Here is a 25,829-nt window from a genome sequence, read left to right as displayed (position 1 = left end):
ATATATATAGTCACTTTATATTTATGCTGCATATATAGTTATTCTTATTATGCTTGTTGTCTACTCTATTAGAGTAGTTATGTGATGAAATGGAGAAATGGAGACCTGGAGTCAAGAGACATTTGACACTTACTAGCTGTGTGACCTTGGGCAATACTGATTGTCTCATATCTAGGTCCAGCTCCAGGTGTCTTGATCCATATCTGACCAATGACTCCAGAGAAGAAAGGTGAGGCTGATGACTTACTCAAATCCAGTTCACATGCATGTCATGGCGGCATCTCTCTGACAAAGGACAACCATCATCATCACTCCATTAGAATGTATGCTGTTTTTGAACAAGGATTGTTTATTCTTTATACTTGTATGCCCAGAATCTGGCACAATATCTGTTATATAGTATATGTTTACTACATAATTCTTCTTTGATTGACTGGCAGCTTCTAGCTCTGTCTAGTATCGTAGAACTTCTAGCACCACACCCAGATTTCAACAGCCCTAGAAGAATATGTGGAAGAAATTATGACATGATAGTTTAACATATGAGAGGCAGCAGAGCCAGAAAAACTCCAGCTCATTTACATTTTTAACAATGGTTTCCTAGATAAAAATAATATTAACAGCATCTTGAATACATGTACTGGAGAAGACTATGACCCTGGACAAGATATTTAACATTTCAATGTTTTAGGCAACTCTCTAAGACTATAATTAGCACTAAATGTGCCTATCTACTTTGATAGAGGGAATATCTTCACCTGGGATTTCCCTATAGCCACGAAATCATACATCCAGTCCCATCTCTATCCCTAAAACTTAGCACCATGAAGGACAACGGAAAACTAAATCAAGTATTATTTGTACCTAGAAGTCCTGGTTACATAATCTAAACTCCCCTGCTTTCAGATTTGGAAAATCCACATAAAATTATTTCTCTCCTTTTTGTATCCAAGAAATCTGAGCTATTATGGCATTACAAGATAAAACTATGTTGATATAATATTACATATATATTTTATATTCTTCTAAGTTTCTAAATTTATTCTGTGTCCCCTTCTTGTTTCCATATCTGCAGTTTCCGCAAAACACCCCCAAAATTTCCATTGCGTTTTCTTTTTAAAAAATTTTATTTATTTAAGGCAATGGGGTTGTTTGCCCAAGGTCACAGCTAGGTCACATAGCTGAGGTTGGATTTGAACTCAGGTCCTCCTGACTCCAGGACTGATGTTCTATCCACTGCAATACCTAGCTGTTCTACTCCCATTTCAGTTCTTATGCTGCCCCATGGCAAAATGTGGAAGGAATAATTGTAGTATGTGGAGCTTGCTCATTTATTCAATTATAACATAAAAAATTAACACTTCCAGTTCCATTTCCCAAATTAGAAAAAGACATTGGTGACCAAGTCAACTTGAAAGGAAACTCCAAGGGGCTGCTCTTCTAAGGAAGCTTTTCTTCTTAAATGACCATGGAATGCCAAGGTGAGCCAAAATGACTGAGAAATCTATAGCCTTTGTCCCATTATGAGAGGATAATGCCCATGTCCAACTCTCTTTTTTTGTCATTAAAGTGGAATAGAATTAAAACATCCTTCAATATCCTATGGAGGTAACCTTGGGTTCTCAAAGTCTATGTCACTGTGTAGTGTTACCAAGAAGTTGTTACCAAAAAATAAGGCTTTGATAATGGGTCCAGTTACATTCTGGCTCTGACCAAGGACCAACCCAGCTAGGTTCAGAAAGAATCACCATAAAGAAGTGTCTTCTTTGAACAAAGTTTTGAGGTCTCCAGGAACAATAAAAATGAAAGGTGGCAATCTTCATTTTATGCTTCTTTGATAGCCATGGTAAAGAACCTGAAGGGTATGTGGTTCAAGGAAGCCTTCTAGCCTTGGCCTTGGTGTGTGAAGGAGGAGAGAAGCATACCCTAGAAGAAAGGGATACCCAGTCTAGTGCTTGAATTCTACATTATATTGTTTGAAAAGTAGAATTGGTTGCAAAGATCAATGATCTCAGCTCTGGTCAGTAGGTAATACTTCCAAAGAGAAAGTATTTATGACTGGGAAGCAGAGCACCACTCAACAAGACATATCACAAGCTCTAGCATAGAGAAAGCAACTTTTACTAAGGCTAGATATTCTAAATAAGAAGAGGTAGTCAATGATGATGGAAAATGCTTATATCTTTGGGCATCTGGGTAAAATTATTTTGCCTGTAAAATCCAGGGGATTCCCACAGAATTCTTGTCTGGTCAAGCAGGATCAGTGAGAAGGGATGGAGGCAACAGACCTGGTGTTGTATGGGTGAAAGTTTTGGGACTGGTGTTAAATCATACTGGGTGGTTAAGAGTGTGGGGGGGAATACTTGGGGAGTCAGTAACTAATTGATAGTCAAACTTCCCTCTGTCAGAAAAGGGACATTTAATAATTACTATAGACCTTTTTGTGATGGGTTGACCCAAGAGTTTTGAGAATCCCATGAGACTTCTGCATTTAGAGGGGCAGGGGCTGAGGTCTTTAGAGAAAACTGGCCACAAACCAAATAAAATGTGGGACCCAACATCTCATAAAGACTGCTCAGTATTCCAATTCTATTGCATAAGCATTTATTAACTATTTACTATTTGTAAGACACTGGGGAAATAAATTAAACATTCCTTGCCCTCAAGAGCTAAAATCCAGCTGGGGAAGGAAAGATAACATATACACATAAAAGCAAATGTAAAATATAATCAAATTAATTTCTGGGGGTTGTGGGGTAGAGGACATAGGTCTCATATCAAGGATAATTTAACAAAGCAACAAGGATTTCAGGAGAGAGGCAAGGGTAGGAAAAAGTGGGATAGGGATGCTGAAGGAAAGAGCTGACTTGGATTAAAGGGAGTAGTGATGAGTGTGGGAGGAAGCTTAGATCTACAGCCTGTGACTGTAGATCATAGGAGTGAAGTCATAAGGAAGTCAATTGTCATGGTAATATCTATTTAATGCTCAACTGCTGAGCAATAAATGAAAAGTATGTGTTGCTTAGAAGGGAAGAGGCATGTGGTAGCAGAGTCCTTGGGTCACTGTGGTTATAGAAAAAGTTGAGGGATTTTTGGGGTACTCACCCACCAACTGCCAGCTAGTTGGAGAGGTTTAAAAGGAGAGGTTTAAAATTAAAGAATCAGTAGGGGCAGCTAGTTGGTGTAGTAGATAGAGTACTGGCTCTGGAGTCAGGAGGATGAGTTCAAATTCAGCCTCAGACACCTAGCTGGGCAAGTCATTGCCTCAAAAAAAATTTAAAAAGAGAGAGAAATGCTGATGAGTAAAGGGGCAAGAAAGGAAACAGGAGATAATGAAATCAAAAAGGGAGTTGATGACAAAGAAGATTACCACATTCTTTGAGATTGGAGCAAAGGAAGAAAAGATGGGGATGCAGCTGAGGTAATATGAAGTATTAATAGGGAAGATAAAGGAGCTTGTGGGGGATGGCATCAACTTTTAGACATGAATGATAAAAAATGAAACTCAAAGTTTAGAAAGGGCAGTGGAATAATTTAAAGGTAATGTTCTTAATAGTATTTTAAATGTAACAGTGGAAAAAAGAAACATTTTCCTTTCTGGCAAAAGAAAAAAAAAACTTGACTGCACTGTGGTTGATTATTAGTATTAAAAATGCTCTGAGGGGAGCCACATCAACATAAGGAGTAGGTGTTGGATGTCTGTTGTGCCCATCAATAAAGACCATATTGTACAGAATGTTTGCCTGTTTGGTAGTTTCATCATTGACATTAAAGAAAAGGTCTGTGAGCATCTTGCAAGGACTTTTGCAACTATAGTTCTAGAGCAAAATTATCATCTCTAAGAAAATTTGAGACAAGGTAAGGCCCCAGGTGTGAGAAATGGATATAGAACCAAGGAAAAGATTCATCCACTGGTGAAGGAGATTCTATAAGTCTAAGTAATCAAATCAGACTGGAAGGTAGTGGCTAGGTCACAACAAAATGAGAAAAGACAACAGGACACAAGATCAAAATGAACCAACAAAGAGATGCACTGCGAAGTCTTTTTTTAATTATACAAGAAAAATCATAGATTCATGATCTATGATGTCAGAATAAAAAAATCAGTATCACAGATATAGAATTAGAAGGAATCTCAAACACCATCTAGTTCAGCCCCTTCATTTTATAGAAAAGGACCTGTAGGTCCAGGATAATTGGATTGCTTTACCCAAGTTCACACTAATAATAAAAATTAGCATTTATATAATATTTTAAGATTCACAAAGCACTTTACAAATATTTCATTTTATCCTCACAACTACTTTGGAAGGTAGGTGATATTGACATTCTCATTTTTGTTGTGATCATTATTGTATCATTTTAGTCATGTCTGACTCTCCCCTCCCCCCCATTTAGGGTTTTCTTGGCATAGATTCTGGAGTGGTTTGTCATTTCCTTCTCCAATTCATTTTATAGACCTTCATGCCCTTCTTCATTTATTAGACACTAGTCATGTTTGACTTTTGTGTCTTCATTTGGGATTTTCTTGACAAAGGTATTGGAGTGACTTGCCATTTCCAGTTCATTTTATAGATGAGGAAACTGAGGCAAACAGGATTAAATGACTTATACCCAGGAACACAAAGTCAGTAAGTTCAGGTTAGATTTGAACTCAGAAATAGGAGTCTTCCTGATTCCCAACCCAGTGCACTATCCACTGCACCATCTAATTGTACTTAGGGAAAACTAGGTGGCACGGTGGATAGAGCACTGGTCTTGGAGTCATGAGAATGGGAATTCAAATCCCAGTCTCAGACACTTGACTCTTACTAGCTGTATGACCTTGGACTTATTATCTCACATCCAGGGCCATCTTCAGTCTTCCTAAGTCTTCCAGTCTGGTCACTGACCTCAGATGGCTCTGGAGGAAAATGAGGTTGGTGACTAAGCACAGCAACCCCTCACTCAAATTCAATGCATAGGCTTGTCATGGCATCACCTCCCTGATGTCATGATTTTAAATCTATTTGATATTTATTTATTTGTTTGTTTGTTTGTTTATTTATTCATTTTTGGCAATGAGGTTAAAAGTGACTTACCCAAAGTCACATAGGCAATTATTATTAAGTGTCTGAGGGCAGATTTGAACTCAAGTGCTCCTGACTTCAGGGCTAGTGCTCTATCCACTGCATCACCTAGCCGCCCCACAAATATTATTATTTTATAGATGAGGAAATTGAGATTAAACAAGGTTAAGTGACTTGCCAGGGTCACACACTTAATGTCCGAATTTTGAACTCATGAAGATGAGTCTTCCTGATTCTAAGTCCAGTGCTCTATCACTGAACTGCTTAGCTGCCCTATTCCCATACTGAGAAAACTGAAAGATACAAAAATTAAGGACTGACCTAGTCGCCTAACTAGTTATATCGACTGAATTTGGATTTTAATTCAGATTGACTCTAATGAACTCTAGTGTGTATGAAGAAGAGGAATGTTTAATAAAACTGGAAAGGAAAACTGGAGTCAGATTGTAAAGGGCTTTAAATTCCAGAATTTAAGTTTGATCTTAAGTAACTAGATAGAGAAATGTTAGATAGAGAAATGATGTCATTAGACTTGGACTTCAAGAAATTTATTTTGGCATCTATATAGAAGATGGAATAGAATGGGGAGAAATGATACCAGAGACTGAGGAAGAAAAAATGAAGTAGGGTGGCAGCTCCATGAGTGAAAATCAGGAGCCAGATTCAAGAGACGTGGAAGTGGAAATGAAAAGATCTGGCAACTGACTGAGTGAGAATGAGAAGTCAAAGATTACAACGGGATCCCAAATCTGGGTCACTGAAAGGATGATGATGTTCTCAACAAAAAAATGGCAGTTTGGAAGTGTGAGTTTGAGCAGAAAGACAATGGGTTCTTTTTTAGATTTGTCAAGTTTGAGATATCTCTAAAGATTCAAAGATGATCAATCATACAAAGCTGCCCTATCCCACTAGTTCCTGCAAATCATTGTATAGTGAACACACGAATGAATAGACATACAAATACAAATCATGGAGCTGTGGCTCTTTTTAAAAATGTTCATCTCTCCCTTTTTAAAAAAAGTGTACATTCGATTCCAGAAGAGGGAGTGGAATTATTTCACATAAGTTCCAAAGGCAAGTCTGGAACCAATAAGAGAATGGTACAGAAGCAAATTTTTGTTAAACTCTAGAAAAAACTTTCTAATCAACAGTTGTCTGATGATGAAATAGGCTGTTCCATGAGATCTTGAGTTCCTATAAATAGAGATCTAATCAGAGGCTAAGTAGCCATGTTTCTGCAATATAGTAGAAGGAAATCTTTCCAACTAAAAAAATTCTTTAAATCCATGAAAACTGATATCAGGAAATGTACCCTAACACTGCCTATTACCAAGTATCTTTTCTTTTGAATTAGTCTCATTGAATACCTATAGGATCTTCATAGACAATATTTTCAGAATCATTAATTTAAATCCACCCTAGTCCTCCAAGGAATCAGATGAGGGATCCAGGGAGATTCTCAAAAATTTAAACCCTATTTTTACAAGTGAGAAACCACAGAGTGTAGTGATTAGAAAGTTAGACTGCTCATAATTAAAACCTTGACTCATGTCCCCACTTTTACAACTGCTAATTCTGTAATCCTAGACAAGTTAATTTCTCATTTTTCAAAGCTAACTCTCTAAGACTTTATTTAATACATAGATTTCAGAACAAAGATTGAGTCCATGAGGGTAGTGGTGGTGGTAGTGGTGGTGATGGTGGTGATAGTGGTGAAAATTAATGGTGGTGGTGGTGATGATGATGATGTTGATGATATTCAAAGAGTATTTCTGAACATACCAGTCTAGTAATTCTGTTACAGAAATAAAGTTTGCTGTAGTAACCTCTTTTTGAGGAAGTCATTCACACTTTTTACTTTTGGGATAATTGAAAATCACTTTTGGCAGGAATTAAAGTCAAGTTCCCTGATTCATATAATCTATTCTCTTCCCTTATTTGAAAACTGGGACAATATCATTTCATCTTCAATCCTGTATTACCTCTTCCATTCACAATTATCTTTGAAATATCAGACAGTGGCTCAAAATCATTTTCAGGCACCAAGGATATAGTTCACTTAGAATAAGTAACTTAAACTCATCTAGACCAGTTATTTGTTCTCCAACTGCCTTTTGAATTCTCTTACATATCAATTTCTCACTAAATATTTGCTTTCTTTTTTAAATTTGAAAGTCAATTTGAAATTTCTCTTTGAAAGGGATAAAAAACCAGAAGAGTAACAGTTGTTCACTTCTTTCATCAGTTATTATAATCTTGTCCACTCAGGCAGCTGCCTTATCCTTTCTTTGAACCTCATCTTTATCTCATTATGATCTAAAAAAAAATCTTTTTTGTTATCTTTACCTTACCTTGCTAGCCTCAGCTAATTTTGATGATGTCTCTTAATATATCCCTATGGGACAATGCCATACTTTCATATTCTTGAATATATTCCTTTGCTCCCATTGATACATCTTTTTTTTTTTTTTTTAGTTTTTGCAAGGCAATGGAGTTAAGTGATTTGCCCAAGCTGGGCAATTATTAAGTGTCTAAGGTCAGATTTAAACTCAGGTCCTCCTGACTCCAGGTGCTCTATCCACTGTGCCACCTAGCTGCCCCCATTGTTGTGTCCATACATATATATATATATATATATATATATATATATACATATATATGTATACATTAATATATATATATATAAAACTCTTTAAACAAATCCATCTTTGTTTCCTCATGGAAACTGCTTCTCTTTTTTATCTTCAGACTTTCACTCTTGAGAGCTTTCCATCCTATGGAATCTTTTAGTTCAAAGTTTCCTACCTATACTTTCTATGAATCCTTTGATATCTGTTCTCTTAAACTCTAGGGGTATATTTGAGATTATACCAGGCTTTCCTTTCCTCTGCCCCAAAGTTGATTCTCTACAACAAAAATTGTAGGAGCATGTCCAGATCTTTGAAGTTCCTAATAATCACATTTTATTATTATTGTGCCAGATTTGTGGTCAGCTTATCATCTATTTCTTTTTTGTTCCTGTGATTTCCAGTATACTACAATGAAAATAATTTTCTTCTTTTTGTCTCCATTAATCTTTACCAAAACTCTTTCCACCATGAGTCTCTTCATCAATTCCTGGATTTCCTCATATAAGTATATTGGCTTACTATAGAATATATATTAGAGGCATCTAGGTTGCACTGTGGATAGAATTCTGGACTGGAATGAGGAAAATATGAATTCAAATCTGACCTTAAATACTTATTTAGCTGTGTGCCCCTGGGCAAATGACTTAAGCTTAGTTAAGCAACTCTCTCATCTGTGAAATGGGAGTAATAATAACATTCACTTCACAAAGGTTGCTGTGAGAATATCTTGAAGTATGATATAAATGCAAGTTTTGTTTTTATTGTTATTACTATTGCTATTATCGTTGAATGCTACTCTAGTTTACCCCCACCCCTTTTCATATAACCTGTTTCATGTAAATAATGCATTCCCTTCCAGAACTCACTTGCTAACTAAAAGTCTATCTCAAATACAAAGTACCTAGGACAGCGTCTTTGCATGTGCAGAAGCTAACTAGCCTATTTCTGGAAGAGTCAGGATGATGTGGAATGAAAATGCCTTGAAGGGCCAATGGGGCATATGTAGACATTGTGTTAATTGACTTCTGGTCTGCTGCCTGCATGATAAGGAAGAGTCTTTTTTTTATTATTATTATTGGTTCCAGAACTGAAGGATATCTTCAAAAGATCTGAATACCTCTGGTCAATTGTTCTTCATTTTTTTTCAAAAAGGATAAGTTTTTATTTATGGCTCCAAATTTACAAACACAAAGAAGAACAGAAAACCCAAGTTCTTATGCTTTATAGCTCATTAAAAAATATACTTAAATTGAAGGGTCTCCTCCAAGCAAGTATTTTCCATGCATATGATATAAATAGTTGACAACACAAAATGACAGCAGCATGGAGAGAACAGTTCAGTTATTACCCCATTACCAATATCAAGTGAGAAATAGGTCAAAGCTCTTGATCAGTGCCATGGAGGTTGTCCTGGGCAAAGTGATTCCACTTGCTTCCAGTTCCTGGATCTGGGCTGCTGGGCCATGCAGCTCACTGAGTGTCCTGAGGGCTGGGCTTCACATGCTTGCTCTGGCAGAGGTCTCCCAGCTGATCTTTCAAGTTGTGCCCAGTGCTCCCTGGGGGCTAGGTCAGGAAACTGCCCCACTGCTGTGAGCCTGGCTCCTAGCGCCCTGGGGCTGCCTTCAGGAAGCTGGAGTTCCTTCACTCTGGTGGCCACCCCTCTAAACCAGTGGAGCTAAGCCTTTCTGCTATTTTCCAGGTTACCTTGGGCTTCTGTCGCTCAAAAATTCAGTAAGAGTCCTTGTTTTGTAAGTTTGAAAAGATAAGAGAGAGAGAGAGAGCACCTAAGAGAGGATCCTCTCCTGTCACCATCTTGACTCGGCCCCTCAATTATTCTTTTTTTTTTTAGTTTTTTTGCAAGGCAAATGGGGTTAAGTGGCTTGCCCAAGGCCACACAGCTAGGTAATTATTAAGTGTCTGAGCTTGGATTTGAACTCAGATACTCCTGACTCCAGGGCCCGTGCTCTATTCACTCTGCCACCTAGCCACCCTCAGTTGTTCTTTAAATGTTCTTCTGGTTGAATTCCTTTGTTAGTAGGATTTGATAAGAGGCAATGCTGTAGGAGGAGAATTTTCTGCATCTTCTCCCCATCAGACCATGAGGCATTGAGAAATAGGCCTCTATCCTTGACCCTTGCATTTGCTCCTTCCATTCTGGGTGAAGGGAGTAGAGCCAGCAATCTTGCAGGTTTCAAAAGGTCAAGAAAGTAATCACCTTACTTTTCAAAGTCTGTATTTGCAGCCAGTGTAGCCTGAATGCCCATAAAGAACAAGAGTGACTTCAGGAGAAACATATCCAGTCATGTATGGGACCTGGAACTTGGAGGGACCAATGTTATGTTAGAACTGAATGAAGAATATGTCCCTGAGGTGTTGGGGAGAAATGTTTGTGATGGTCATATCTTTTTTTCTTTTTTTTATTTTTGCAAGTCAATGGAGTTAAGTGACTTGCCCAAGGTCACACAGCTAGGTAATTATTAAGTGTCTGAGGTTGGATTTTAACTCAGGTCCTCCTGACTTCACGGCCCGTGTTCTATTCACTGCTTCATCTAGCCACCCCATTTTGGCCATGTCTTTAAGGAAAATGTCAATGTACCTTTTAATTAATGTTAAGTGGTTAAATGGACCTGAGACACTAGTCACTGGTCCCTTGTAACAGTGGGGAAAAAACAGCCTATGGGAGCTCAAGGTGACTCCCCCTAAAAAACTCTAATCGAGAATGGTAAGGGGAAGATGTAGCAGCCTTGTCCTGGGAGGGAGGCCAGAATATATTCACTATGTACTGTAAATCTGTTTATAGACAGTCAGATTTCTTAATAGCTCCATTCTTTGGTTTTGTTTGCTTCAGAATTTCTGGATATCTTTGTTGATTTTTTTGGGAGATAGATAGAGGCAATCTATTATCACCTTCTATTGTTTCCATTTAAAGTCATTTTGACTGTTTCAGACAAATATATGATTACCAGACCTTGTGATATATGCTGAATCCCTGGCAGGCAGCAAGCTATTAAAATGGATCCAAGCCATGTATCTATTGTTGAGTCATTTCAGTCATGTCCAACTCTTTGCAACCAACCATATTTGTAGTTTTCTTGGCAAAGATACTAGTATGATTCACTATTTTCTTCTCCAGCTCATTTTTCAAAGGAGGAAACTGAGACAAATAGGGCTAAGTGACTTGCCCAGGGCCACAAATCTAGGAAGTGTCTGAGGTTACATATGAACTCAAAAAAGATGTCTTCCTGACTCCAGGCCCAGTATTCTATCCATTATTGCTTCATCTAACAGCTCATCCAAGCCATTGTCTTATAGTTAATTGCATTTTTATTAGATTGTAAGCTCCTTGAGAGCAAATACAGCATACATAAAGTGGGCACTTCATGATTCTTGAATTGAACTGTTACAAGGTTTCTCTCTCTTCTCCATATGCTCTGTTATCTAGTAATATTCTATTCCCTGAGTATTTTCACCACCTTTCTCTCAAGTCTGGAATTCTTGGCATTCCTGGAATGCCTCATCATCCTCTTTTCTTCCCTTTTTTGGCTGTCCATACCTTCTTTGTACATAATTATTTTCCACTACCTCAGCTCCCTGCTGGTAGGGACTGGGTTTTTGAATTTTGTTGCCTTTCTTTATTTTCCCCATGGGGAAGCTAGGTGATGGCAGTGGATAGAGAGCACTGGCCTTTGGAGTCAGGAGGACAAGAGTTCAAGTCCAGCCTCAGATGCTTGTCATTTACTAGCTGAGACTTAGCACAGCACCCCTTCACTCAAATCCAATTCACAGGTTTGTCGTGGCATCACCTCCCTGATGTTGTGGTCTTCTTCAAAAATGAAGAGCAAACATTATTATTATATTCCCCATGCTTAGCACAGCACATAACATAACATCACATAAGTGTTAATTAACTGACTAACTGAATCTCCAATTATCGACCTTGGAGACAGGATACTAAACCCCCTCTTCAGATATCTCCTTAAGGTGCTGAAAAACCACATTCAAAAAGTCGCAGAATTTTCATATATCCCACCTGTTGAACTTTCAGTAAACCCAATCCAAATCAGCCAAGAACTGGAGCTGGGGATTTCCTACCACTCTCTTACTTTGACCATTTGTCAGAAACATGACCTAACTCAACCACAAGCAAAAAAAAAAAAAAAAAAAAAAGCTTAAAAACCCAACCTTTGTGTTTTCTTTATGATCAGCCTGGGTCAGACAATGAGAAGATTCTTAGACTTCAGAAAATCTAGTAGAAGAAGCAAAAGAGGCAATTCTTCTTTTTTATCCTCTAACAGTCTAAGGCCAAAGAACTGTGGTGAAGCCCAGCTGAGAAGTTTACTTCCTGTCAGTATATTGTTTGTGAACAACAACTTTTTCTCTGAGCTGCCAAAGTCTGTGGTCTGAGTTCTGTGTCATTGAGATACAATTACCGTAAAAAGACTACTTAACAGCTGATGTTTCCAGTAAACTTTTTTGTGGGCTTTAAAACCAATCTGAAACTTTTGAAAGGGGAATGAAGAGGCCTTTATTGATGGAGAATTAAGTCCTTTCTTCCCCTTAAAGTTAGATATTCAGCTGTTTCCCATGAAGCCACAAGCAGTGCCTTTTATTGTATTAATAATAATAATAAAATAATGACTCCTGAAAATTGTATAGGGCTTAAAATTTGCAAAGCATTTTGTACATTATTATTTAAAATCATGCATATAAATATATTTTAAATACATTATTTCTTTGCAACCTCACAGCCACAACCACCTGGGATCACTGTAAAAGAGATGTTACTCTTATTGTGCAGATGAGAAAGCTGAGGCTTAGAAAAGTTGTGTTTTGGCAATTTTCAAACAGATAGTATAGGTCAGAGCTGGGATTATAAAGCCAACCAGTCCATACTTCCCTTAAGGTTCAGTTAGTGGTGAAGTAGAAGGAGACAGAGGTGTAATGAGCTCAAATCTTGGCTCTGCTTATAACTGGCAGGATGGTCTTGGACAAATCTCTTCACCCCAGGTCCCATTGTCCTCACCTATGGTGTCTAAGATACTTTCCAACTCAAATATTCTGAGATTTTATAAGACTATGACTGCATCAAGAATGAGAAAATTCCCTGTTATCAGAAATATCTTTCATAGCTTCCAAACTTTGTGCTGAATCCATCTCTTCTCCTTTTTTGAAAATGCAAATCTCTTAAATATGTTTATTTTAAATAATGGCCATTACAGTCAGTGAGCCACATAGACACATGAATCAGCAAACATCAACTAAGTGCAAATTACATGGAGGGAATTTTGCCAGACCCCGAAATATAGGTGCAAAGAATATGACAATCCTTAGGAGGAATGCCAAGTATTCTAGGACTGTTCATAGAATGAGGAAAGAGGAAGCCATAAAAGCATTTCAGACTCTAAGATTCCAAACTTTTTATGTCAAGGAATAATTTTAGTACCTCCTGGGGCATCTGGGTGATTCAATGGATAGAGTGCATGGCTTGGAATCAGGAATACCTAAGTTTAAATCTAGCCTCAGACACTTGCTAGCTGTGTGACCTTGGACAAGTCACTTAATTTAATACAAGTTCCTCTGCTGTAAAGTGGAGATAATAATAGTGCCTGTCCTTAAAAGGTGGTTGTAGACCAAATGAGATGATATTTGTAAAACATACTGCCTTAGCACAAATAAGGAACATTTAATTAAATACTTATTTTCTTCTTTCCTCCTTTGACCTTAAAATCAAATTATATATATATTCCAACCTATGCATACACACAATACACACACACACACACACACACACACACACACACACACATATGTATAGGATTTAAATAAGGTGAATAAAGAAAAATATATCCAAAGTAGGTAAATACAAATTTATTCATTAATAATAGGTACAAAAATAAATGGTGAGTCCTGGGATCAATTTATGTGCTTATGTGCATATGCATACACATAAACACATATATACCAAATATTCATGCAAACATGTATGTACATATATAATAAGTTCAAACTATTTTAGGGTCACATGGATATTAAGTATCTGAAGCTAAATTTAAACTCAGGTTTTCCTATCTATCTGTCATTTATCTATTGGTCTATGCAAAGATACACATAAGTATGTATTTTATAAATGCATCTGCATTATGAATGCATGTATAATTATGCATGTATATACAACATAAATATAAGATAAAGAAAATATATACAAAATATCTCATATTTATTCATTAATTATTAAAAAGGACAATAGTTGGTGAGTCCTGGGATCTATTCCAAGTGTAATTTTTGGCAAGCTCTCTGCACTAATCGAAGCTTGCTTTTTGCCATTGTTTGTTTTTTAAATAAGCATTTCTTTGGCCAAAGAAGGACATTAGACCAAGGGATATCCTGAAACCAGCTTGACCAGGCTTTGGAAAGCTTATAGCTGAATTTCAGTGTGAGCATTTATAGATCCAAAATCTGCAAATGCTACAAATCAAATGTAAATTGCTTGTTTTGTTGACTGATGACACTTAATAAAATGATGGATAAAAGTGCTAACAATATAGATTAAACATTAAAATGTGTTGAGCCTACATTTTTAAATTTTATTTTTTAAATTTAAAATTAATTAATTAAATTAATTAAATTTAAATTTTACTAAAATTTAATGACTCTAAACATTTTTTCCATTTATGTGCAAAGATACACCCTCCCTTCCAATTCTTCTTCTCATGGCAGCAACAATTTGATATAGATGGTACATGTACAATTGTGTTTAACATATTGCCATATTAGTCATGTTTTGAAAGAAGAATGAGAACCAAAAGGAAATGAAAATATGAAAAAGAGAATAAAAGCATAAAAGAAGTTTTGAAAAGTGAATAGACTATGCTTTGCTCTGTATTCAGAATTAATAGTTTTTCTTTGGATGTGGATGGCATTTTCCCTAATTAATCTCACAGGATAATCATTGATCACTGAGCTATTGAGAGGAGCTGTGTCCATCATAATTGATCATCACCCTATGTTGCTGTTAATGTGTGCTATGTTCCCCTGGTTCTGCTCACTTCACTCAGCATCACTTCACCTACATTTCTTTTCTTATCTTTTTTTTTTATTTTAGGTTTTTTTTTTTGGCAAGGTAATGGGGTTAAGTGAGTTGCCCAAGGCCACACAGCTAGGTAATTATTAAGTGTCTGAGACCAGATTTGAACTCAGGTACTCCTCACTCCAGGGCCAGTTATCCACTGCCCCCCACCTACATTTATTTTCTCTCTTTCTTTCTTTCTTTCTTTCTTTCTTTCTTTCTTTCTTTCTTTCTTTCTTTCTTTCTTTCAGCTTTTTTCCAAGGCAAATGGGGTTAAGTGGCTTGCCCAAGGCCACATAGCTAGGTAATTATTAAGGGTCTGAGGCTGGATTTGAACTCAGGTATTCCTGACTCCAGGGCCAGTGCTCTATCCACTGAACCACCTAGCCACCCCTCATGACTGACTTCTATCCATATTTTCAAAATTTTGTTTATTGCCATATTTATTACTGATTCCATCTGGTTATAAGAAGGTAGATGTGTGAGATGATTGTAAAAGTCTCCAAAGTGGAGAAATAGAGAGTTATTAACATCTGCTGGGCCTCCAGCTATCACCTCCATCTTTGGATAAGTGGAGGATGGAAATGTGGAAAGAACTTTGCTCCTGTTTGATTTAATGTCAGCTAAGGTGGAGAGTTTGTCCAAGTCTAAATGAATCCCTGAGGATGCCAACAAACTCAACTATGTTTATTTTGGGTTGTATATGCTGTCCTGTTGATCAAGATTCATTCTAACTTTTTCTCTTGTTGACTTAAGTTCTAAGATTAAAAAAATGGACTCCTGCTTCCCTCACCTTGCCTGCTCTTAATACAGAAAGTATATTTTAAATGATTTGCACCTAGAAATTTTTCATAAAGATTGACTATCAAGCTAACTCTCTGCCTCCATAAGGAGTTTCTCTAAAAGAATTACAGGAAAAGAAAACACTTTTCAGTTTTGATAATGTGTGTGTGTGTGTGTGTGTGTGTGTGTGTGTGTGTGTGTGCGCGCACGCGTTTCCATGTGCATAATTTGAATGTTTATTTAACTGGACTAGTGTCATAACAATAAGTTCTCTTTGATGTTTTATACTGTTTTATAATTGATGATATATTTACGAGTTCAGTTGATGGGAAAGGGAAAAAAACCTAAGGCAAAAAATTCCCAAGGCAAAAGACATACCGAGTTAAAAAAAGAAATGTCTGTAGCAAAAAAATCTCAATGCCCAGAACTTGAAAAAGATAAATTAGAATGCACACTGGAATGCCATGGCTTTTGTCCTGTTACGATTATTAATAAAAGAATACTGATTTATTTTTCTCTTTCAGGTAAATATGATTAATCCTCAAATAAGAAGAAATAGAATTGGAGTTCACTGAAAAAAGGGAAATTGGAATTTTCACATCTTGTGCAAAGATTTCTTCCTTTCCCTAAATTTGCCTAGGATTCACACAGTTCACAAATATCTGAGAAAAGATTCACACTCAGCTCTTTACTACCCTGAATCCAGCTTTATGCACTATACCACCTGGCTGGCCATTGCCATTAAAATATCATTTGAAAAAAATAGAACTTCATTTTATAGAGAGAAAAGTTTCAATTGTCCAAGGGACCCAGTCTAAAAAATCTGGATTGGTTAAATTCAATTTTTTGTAAAATTGTTGTTGAGTTGTTAAAAGAATTATGGATAATCCCTGTTTTAGTATTTGGGGGGAATCAGAAAAAGAAACATATTTTTCAAAGAATTAGTTCAGTCTAAAAAAGGAATATAAAATAAAAGAGAAAAAATAGTGGGAGAAGGAAAAGTGAATTAAAATACAGTTAAAGCATGAGAAAAGGAAGTGGGAAACAGAAAAGTTAAGATCTTATCATCAGTGTAACCCCCCCCCCCCCAAAGGGAAATAGCACCATGCAAAGAGAAATACAGTAACTCACAACACATTTAGCTAAAACTGCAAAATATTTGCAAGTTATTAGATTCGGCAAATCATAATGAATAAAAAGAAATTCACAGAAAAGCTTCTATCAGTTAAAAACTAGAACATCAAATTCCCCCTAAAAAAGAAAATTTCTTCTCAGGGAACTGGAGAGATTTCAAAGGATTTTCTATCTTAATTTCACACATAACTGGTATCTTGTTGTGATTTTCAAAAAGAACCCTGCAATCATAGAGTAACTTTAGAGTTGAGAATTTAAGTCAACATTATATCCCTTTTGGTAGATTAGTTGGTAATAATTACCATCTTAAAAATTGCCCTGGGCTTGGGATAATCACTGATGAACATAATGTCATTTCTTTGCAGCTGTGAATGTTGGAGTTTTAAATGTAAAGAGTACAAAACTGCCAACTTTGGAGACACACTCATGGAGTTTTGAAGTGTTTTTCTGTCTAAATAATTAAGATATTTAATTTAACTGGACTAATGTTATTGGCATAGCAATAAGTTCTATTTCATCTTTTTATAGTTTAATGTTGATATTATATTTATGAGTTTTAAGCATCATACTTTTGTAAAGAATTTTTAAGCTATGTAGTTAATATCAAAGAATTATACCTTCAAGGTGGTGAATATATACATTAAGGGATCATATATCATTTTCTCTGATTTTTCACAAAACAGAAACATTTTTCTTAAGAACATCATACTCCCTCTGACTGATCATTTTGTAAATATTTTAGATATGTCCATCTTGCTATATCAAGAGTTAATTTGATATGGCAAACAGAAGGAGACTTTGAGAAAAAAATAAAAATGCAATAAAGTTTACAACAGGCATTAACCATGATCCCAAAGTACTCTCAATCTCTGATTCTCCAACAAAAGGAAGAAAAATAAGACTTTATAACTGAAACATTAATTAAAAGACAACTCAAGTGGCTGAAAAATTTTCATGGAGCTCCACCAAGAAATAAATTTAAGTAATTATTTTAAACAGAGGAACAAAAAAGAAATCAGGCATGAATGGACCTTTGACTGTCTTTTAAACAAGGCAGTTAGAAAATTGAATTTGATCTTAAAAACTTCATATTAACTATGACAGTAGCTATTTGAATTTATGAAATTTATGTAAGTTGTTGTCAATAATGATCACTTGAAAATTTATGAAGCCTGATCCTTACTTCCCATTAGATAGAAGGTAAATCCACAAGCAATATGTTAAATATCTTTATGATATTGTGAGTAGGCAATATGACTTTAAATTAAGACAAAGAGACAATGTAATTTGCATAGTGGATATTTAGAAGTATTAGTAATTAGATTGTCTTTAATCTATTTTTAAATGATTTTGGTGATATAATTCCCAGAAATATGAATATTCATTATTCCATATTTTTGGGAAATTCTAGTGTCTGATTATATGGATTATAACCAAAAAACCAATAGAAACTTTTTATTGTTAACATTGCAAATTGCTTTATTTAACTGAACTAATATTATTGGGTTAATAGAAATAAGTTGTATTTCATGTTCTGTACTGCTTTATGATGATGTTATATTTATGATTTTAAAATGTTATAAATTTTTTGAAATCTCTTAGGACAAGTTATTGCTTTCAATGTTGTAAAATAGTATTCCTCTCTTATGACAAAATCATGGTAATAGAATAAGTGTGTGGCTAGGTGGCTAGTAAATAGAGCATTAGCCCCAGAGTCAGGAAGACTCACCTTTATGAGTTCCTATCTGGCCTCAGAGAGTTACTAGTTGTGGGATCCTGGGCAAATTACTTAACCCTGTTTGTCTCAGTTTCCTCAACTGTAAAATGATCTGGAGAAGGAAATGACAAACCACTCCAATAGCTTTGCTAGCAAAACCTCATGACTGAAACAACTGAATAATAACAACAATTAGAGTGGGAAAGGACCTCAGAAGCTATCTTAGAAGTCCATCCTTAGAGCAAGAAGTTAAATACAGGCTTAGGTGGCTTGCTTCCTCTCAAAAGTGATAAGCACTAAGGCCTGTAACTACCTCAGTTACTCTTCTTTCTTCCATATTTGGAATTATCAAATTTTTCTAGTCTCAGTCTTTTCTAGTCTCTAGTCTTATACTCTTTGTGATATAGATTTTATCTAGAGGTATGCCAGAGTCAGATCAAATAGCTTGGAGAGACAGTTGTTAAATTGGCAGCATGAGTTTTTACCCCTTGCAAATTAATTGAAGCTATAAAGCAGGACTTGATTTTGTTGGCAGAAATTTTTAATAATGCAAATCAGAGTTAAAAGTTAAAAGAGTCAGTCAAGTATTTGCTTGTACATCTTGTACATCCATGGAGAGAGAGAGAGAGAGAGAGAGAGAGAGAGAGAGAGAGAGAGACAGAGACAGAGACAGAGACAGAGACAGAAAAAGAGAGACAGAGAGACAGAGACGATCAGATAGCTAGATAGATATTTAAAATTAAAATATATTAGTACAATGATGAAAATGATGAAAATAGTTTGATTTCATGGACTTCCTCAAAGAGTCTTAGAAACCCCTGGAGTCTCCAGTACATATACCATTGCTTTAAACAACAAAGTTTCCATCAATCAAAGATGAAAACAGTCAAATAGCTTTCTTGTAAATTAAACATCACACAAAGTTCCTGAATCCATGGTGATGAAAATGTAAATGTAAATATCCTACCTGTGTGCTCACCAATTATAAAGTATAATGCCTCATGAGATGAATGCATTTTCCAAATTACAGGCCACATATTTTGTTTGTTTCCCTTCATTAGGACCACTTTTCTCTAAGTGATATCCTGGGACGTCACTATCCTCCAAAACAAAGCCCTAGAGACTGAAAAAAGATACTTGGAACAATATATATATATTTTTATTCTGAGTATCTACACTACAGGATTATGCTGATGGCCTTGCTCTCAAACCTTGTCTGTTTGCATCAATGAGCAAAAGCGGGGTGAGGGGGAGTGGTGGTGCTTGGAACACTTTGGAGAGGAATGATTTGCTTGAAATTTTTCCCTTACACCTCAGTAATAGTGCATGATCTTCTGTTTTTCAATTCCATTGAGAATTTGGTTGACTCCTACCTTTGGAGACCTTACATAAATATACAGCAATTTGTTCAAATTTCTAAATTTCACATGGAATTGTAGTATATATATATGTATATACACACACATACTTATATATGTATATATATATATATATATATATATATATATATATATATACATACATATATATATAAAACAGATGTATGGGAGATTGTCCCTGCATGAAACCAATTTATGCAGTAATCAGTAAAAGTTCCTGAGAGAACTCTTCCCAAAATTTAGTATCCCTTTGTCTATTGATGGTGACAGAAGCAATCTCTTCACAGAACAAACTGCAAGGTAATCAATCTGTAAATGAAGGTAGATCCAATAAAATCTTTTCTGCTCACATTGGACTAAATTCCCAGGAGCAATAGAATGACAAAATTGTTTTTAAAATTATAATATAGATGGATTGCTAGATAGATAGATCATGGAATCACGAGTAGTTCAAATCTGGCCTCAGACACTTAATAATAATTGCCTGTGTGACCTTGGGCAGGTCATTTAACCCTATTGCCTGGCAAAAACCAAAAAATAAAATACAGACCAAAATTGATCTGTATATACCATGAAGATTAAATAAAGTATAGACAGCTAGATAGCTGTATAGTTCTAGCTAGATAGCTAGACAGCTAGATAACTCCCAATAGCTAGCCAGAGAGAGGGGAAGGGAAAAAAGGAGGGAGAAAGGGAGAGAGAGAGATCTGATCTGGGGTTTGACTCACTCCATTTACAAGGGATGTCTTGCCTCCTGAGGAACCTATATCCAACTCAAGAAGTAAAGGAACTGAAGATGGAACAACTGATTGGTTTAAGATTGGCAAAATACAACAAGGCTGCATATTGTCACCTTATTGATTTAGCCTATATACAGAATACATGCAAAAATGCCAAACTGGATGAATAAAAAGTTGAAATTAGGTTGCTTCTAGAAATTTCACCAATCTCTTATATGCGACAATTACCACTCTAATGGATGAAAATAGAAAAAGAATTTTAAAGTTTCTTGATAAAAGTGAAAGAAGAGAGTATAAAGATGGCTTGAAATTTAAAAAAATATAAAAAGATTATGGCAAATGGAGAAGAAATGGAAACATAGACAGATTTTTTTTTATTCTTGGCCTCAAAGATCACTGATGATGGCAACAGCAGTCAGGAAATTAAAAAAAAATCCTTGCTCCTTGGAAGGAGAGATATGGAAAATATGGAAAGCATATTAAAAAACAGAGACATCACCTAGCTAGTCTTTTTTTTTTTTTTAGGTTTTTGTAAGGCAAATGGGGTTAAGTGGCTTGCCCAAGGCCACACAGTTAGGTAATTATTAAGTGTCTGAGGCCGGATTTGAACTCAGGTACTCCTGACTCCAGGGTTGGTGCTCTATCCACCACACCACCTAGCCACCCCATACCTAGCTAGTCTTTTGTGTGTTCAAAGCTGCCATTTTTCCAGTAGCAATGAGTGACTACAAGAGTTGCACTCTAAGAAAAGTTGAGTTCTGAAAAATCAACAGTTTTGAACTGGGGCTCTGGAGAAGATTTTTGTACAACAAGGAGATCAAATAAAACAATACTTAAAGAAATTAGTTCACTGTTCATTGGAAGGTCAAATACTGAAGTGGAAGCTTAAATACTTTGACCACATCATGAGAAGATGGGGACCCACTGGAAAAGACCCTGATATTGGAAAAGATTGACAATAAGAGAGAGATAGCAGAGAATGAGATGGATAAATAATATGGAAGCAACAAGCATGAGCTTAGACAGACTTCAGGAGATAGTGGATGATAGAGAGGCCTAAAAATGCTATAATACATGGAGTCACAAAGGCTCATATTGAACTGGATGACCAAACAGAAACAGCAAATCTCTAAAGAAGATATTGATTGGGGCAATTAGGTGGTACAATGGATAGAATACCAGCCCTGGAGTCAGGAGGAGTTCAAATCTGGCCCCAGACACTTAATAATAATAAATTGCCTCGTGGTGTGACCTTGGGCAGGTCACTTAACCCCATTGCCTTGCAAAAACCAAAAAAATAAAAAACCTAAAACAACATAAAGAAGATATTGATTTTCACTTTTCTGAAAAGTATAGTAGGAGGGCCTTGGCTATCAATAGGCTATCAAGAAGAATGTGATGAACTATACAGAATAAGCATGGTTGGGTGATCATTCCATCATTCTCTTCTCTGTAAGGGACATATTAGGCTAGAATTATATCTATGAACCCAACTTCAAATATTGGCAGTCTAAGGTAATAATATTATTTTAGAAGTTTAGAATAAAAGCTACTTTTCCTGGTCATTCTCAAGGGGAGGGTAAAAGCATAATCTAATGAGCTTCTCTCTTCTGTTCAAATATTTGGTATACAAATGATAATTGGAGGTTATTAGTAAAAAAGAAATTAAGGAGAATACACATATTGGGATAGACAATATAATAGTTTAGGGTTGGTGAACTCTAGTTTAGAAGAAAGAGAATAAACCTAAGCTTGATGAACGAGAGAACAATCTCACTAGGATTCAAGGCTTGTAGGTTCTGAAAGATAAAGGATATGTTTGTAAGGTAGCTTACCCATATGCCTATGGTGCCATGAGACCTCCTATCAGCTGTGGAAATCTTTGTACTTCTCACCCTGCCTCTCCAATGAGTTTCTCTCTCATCTCTCTGAAATCCATATGCACATAGAAGTCTCTCTGCCATTTGGAGTAATGTCTCATTCCACATGTGTAGCATTCAATGCCGCAACACTATCTTCATTTTTGTGCTCATTACTAAGGAAACACAAACTCTACCTACCTATGTCTGTGTCTTTTGAACTTTTGAAGCAGAGCATGAAAAGACCTGTCCATAATGGATATATATAGCCTGTTGATGAAAAGGATTTGCCACTCCAGATTGTAAGGGATGTATGAGGTCATCTTCTAGTTATAAATGAACTTTGGAACTTTGAAGAGAAAACTCATTTGAGGCTTTCATTCACCAACTTGTCAAAAGAGTGAGGTCTATGGGCATGGCCCTTGCATAGAGATTGAAGAATTCTACTCTATTTCATGTACACCTGAACATTCCATGGAATGGATAGAGAAAATGCCCCAGTTAGGGGCAGCTATGTGGCACTGGCCCTCTAGTCAGGAGGACCTGAGTTCAAATATGGCCTCAGACTTAATACTTACTTAGCTGTGTGACTTAATCCCATTACCTTGCAAAAATTTAAAAAAATGCCATAGTTAGCACATACAGTCTAGGTCCTAAAAGGTTTTGCTAAACTTGCATCCCCAAATTTACATACAATATTGGCCAGCTTTATGGGGCGGCTAGGTGGCACAGTGGATAAAGCACTGGCCCTGGAGTCAGGAGTACCTGGGTTCAAATCCGGTCTCATACACTTAATAATGACCTAGCTGTGTGGCCTTGGGCAAGCCACTTAACTCCATTTGCCTTGCAAGGAAAAAAAAAAAACTAAAAAAAATATTGGCAAGCTTACATACTGTATAAACTACATATGAATGATAATAGGTTGTAAAATTACCCTAACAAAAAAGGAATCAATTAAACTTAGGGGAAACCAGTTTGGTCTTAGTACATCGATTGTAGACCTGCTTTTATATACATGGTCCAATTCTCCTCTTGTGTACACAAAGAATAATAAAATGGCCTTAGCTAAGTCAGAAAAATGCAATGTGCTAAGTTAATACTTTGATACTATGTAGTCATTTTCCAAAATATGTGAGCTGTATTAATACATTGAGATGCTCACTTGTTTATTGTGTTTTTCAGATTTGTTCTGGTTGATTCGAAAAAACAAAACAAGGAATTATGGGTGGAAATTATAGGGACTTAGATTTTTCCTTAATATAAAAGGGGAAAAAATCAAATTAGATCTATCCAAAGGTAAAGTGACTGTCCTAAGAGATATTCCTGATATTAGCAAGACACTTGGGGATGTTTAGAGGAGATACATGCTTCTGCTATCAAAGGATTGTATATTTAAAGCAAAAAGAACTCTGAAATTTTAGAGATCATGTTGTCCAATCCAGTAATTTCACAGATGACAGTTATCTCAAACAGTCATACAATGGGAACAATGAGATATGAATCCAAGACTGTCATTGTATATTTACCACACTCTACTGGCTTCCCAATGACCTCTAAAGTTCCTTCCAAAGCTGAGATTCTTTCATTCTACTCTTCCTACCAGAAACCAGAAAGACTCTGGAGATGGATTTCATCCCTTCAGAGGTGGCTGCTGGGATCTAGTTCAGCAATGTGTGAGGATACTCTCCCTTCATAAGGAAGTTACTTATAGCAATTATTTCCATGTTGAAGTGGGAGGACTATTGCCCATTAGGCAGTCATTAATTCCTCTTGTGGGCAGAACTTTTAAAGATCTGCATATTTCCTTCGTTGTCATACAAAGGATGTGGTAGCAACAGGCATCCACTGAAAACATACCACCTACAAAGTATCCTGCTAAATGCCACTCTTCTTTTGCATATGTCATCGGCAGCTGTGGACAAAGGTCCATTCTCTACAACTGAGGTATATCTTGGAAAAGCAGATGCCTTAGGTAAAGGCTTTGCTGCCTGAAGTTCTAGTAATAGCAGCTTCTATCTCATTGCTTTCAAACTCACAAAGCACTTTCCCAATAACACCCCTTTTTTGAGTTGGTAGTAAAAGGAGCATTATCCCCATTTTACAAATATGAGCACTGAGACTGGGGAAAGGGTAGGTGAAATAATTTTTCCAGTGCAACCCAGCTCGTAACTATCATTGGTAGAATTTGAACCCCATTCTTTTGGCTACAGTTCAAAAATCTTTTTTTCTTTTTTTTTTTTTTTAGATTTTTGCAAGGCAAATGGGGTTAAGTGGCTTGCCCAAGGCCACATAGCTAGGTAACTATTAAGTGTCTGAGACCGGATTTGAACCCAGGTACTCCTGACTCCAGGGCCAGTGCTTTATCTACTGCGCCACCTAGCTGCCCCAGAAAATCTTTTCTATATACAATACTGAAGACTTTTTTAATCATAATGAAGGCATCCTAACGTAGAAGACCTATACATGTTATTATTCAATGTCCCTTAGGTTACAAATTCATATTTTAGAATGAATGCCTAACTTGCCCATAGAATTGTAGACTGAAATGGCATTTGACTGGGGCTAAGCTATCAGTTATAGAAAATTATATTTAATTGGAGTGTTTCAGGCAAGATAAAGAGATTTCCCCTATGAGAACTCAGCTGGAATTAGCACTGCCCAGGTTTGAAAATGGTAGGGAAGCAGGAAGTCTGAGCAAAGGAAATTTCCACATTTTCCATTGTATCTCTAGGTATAAATATTGTATTAAGTCCTACTGAGACATGGATTTAAATTACAATTTAACTGCATGCTGCTAATCCTAGGTTGCTGTACCTTTACTTATGTATCTAATAAAGATTCATAAAATATTAGAGTTTAAAATGGGAGTAGGGAAGCATCTTAACTTTTTTTGTGTGTATCTTGGAGACTTTGGGCAGTCTGATGAAGCTTCTGTTTTTAAATACCTAAAATAAAATGTATAGTAACATAACTAAGTCAATTATATTGAAATTCCATTATCAACATAATAATTAATTATAATAACAATGATAATAATAATGAACAAGTTCATGGACTCCCTCTGAGGAACTTAGAGATAATCTAATCCAATAATCAATTTTTTTATCAGAACCATTTTATACTCAAAAATTATTGAGGATCCCCCAAAGCTTTTGTTTATGTGGGTTATTTCTATCAATATCCATTGTATTGGAAATTAGAATATCTTTGAATGATTGTGAAAAAAAGTTTTGAGAATTGCTTATCTAGCCTGAGTTATATTTCACAGGAAGTTGACACCTGGAAAGAACTGGTTTGTCCATGTTCACCCAACAAATCAGAGACAAAACTAAAACTAGAACTCTCATGATTGTTGATTTCTCATTTGGTACACCATTATTTTGATTCTACGTCATGAATAATAAATTATGATAGTCTTTCAAATTTCTGTCTATTCTTGGTATTTGAGACTG

This window comes from Macrotis lagotis, chromosome 2 (assembly GCF_037893015.1).
Source record: "Macrotis lagotis isolate mMagLag1 chromosome 2, bilby.v1.9.chrom.fasta, whole genome shotgun sequence".
Lineage (NCBI taxonomy): Eukaryota > Metazoa > Chordata > Mammalia > Peramelemorphia > Peramelidae > Macrotis > Macrotis lagotis.
This window is presented reverse-complemented; position numbering follows the sequence as displayed.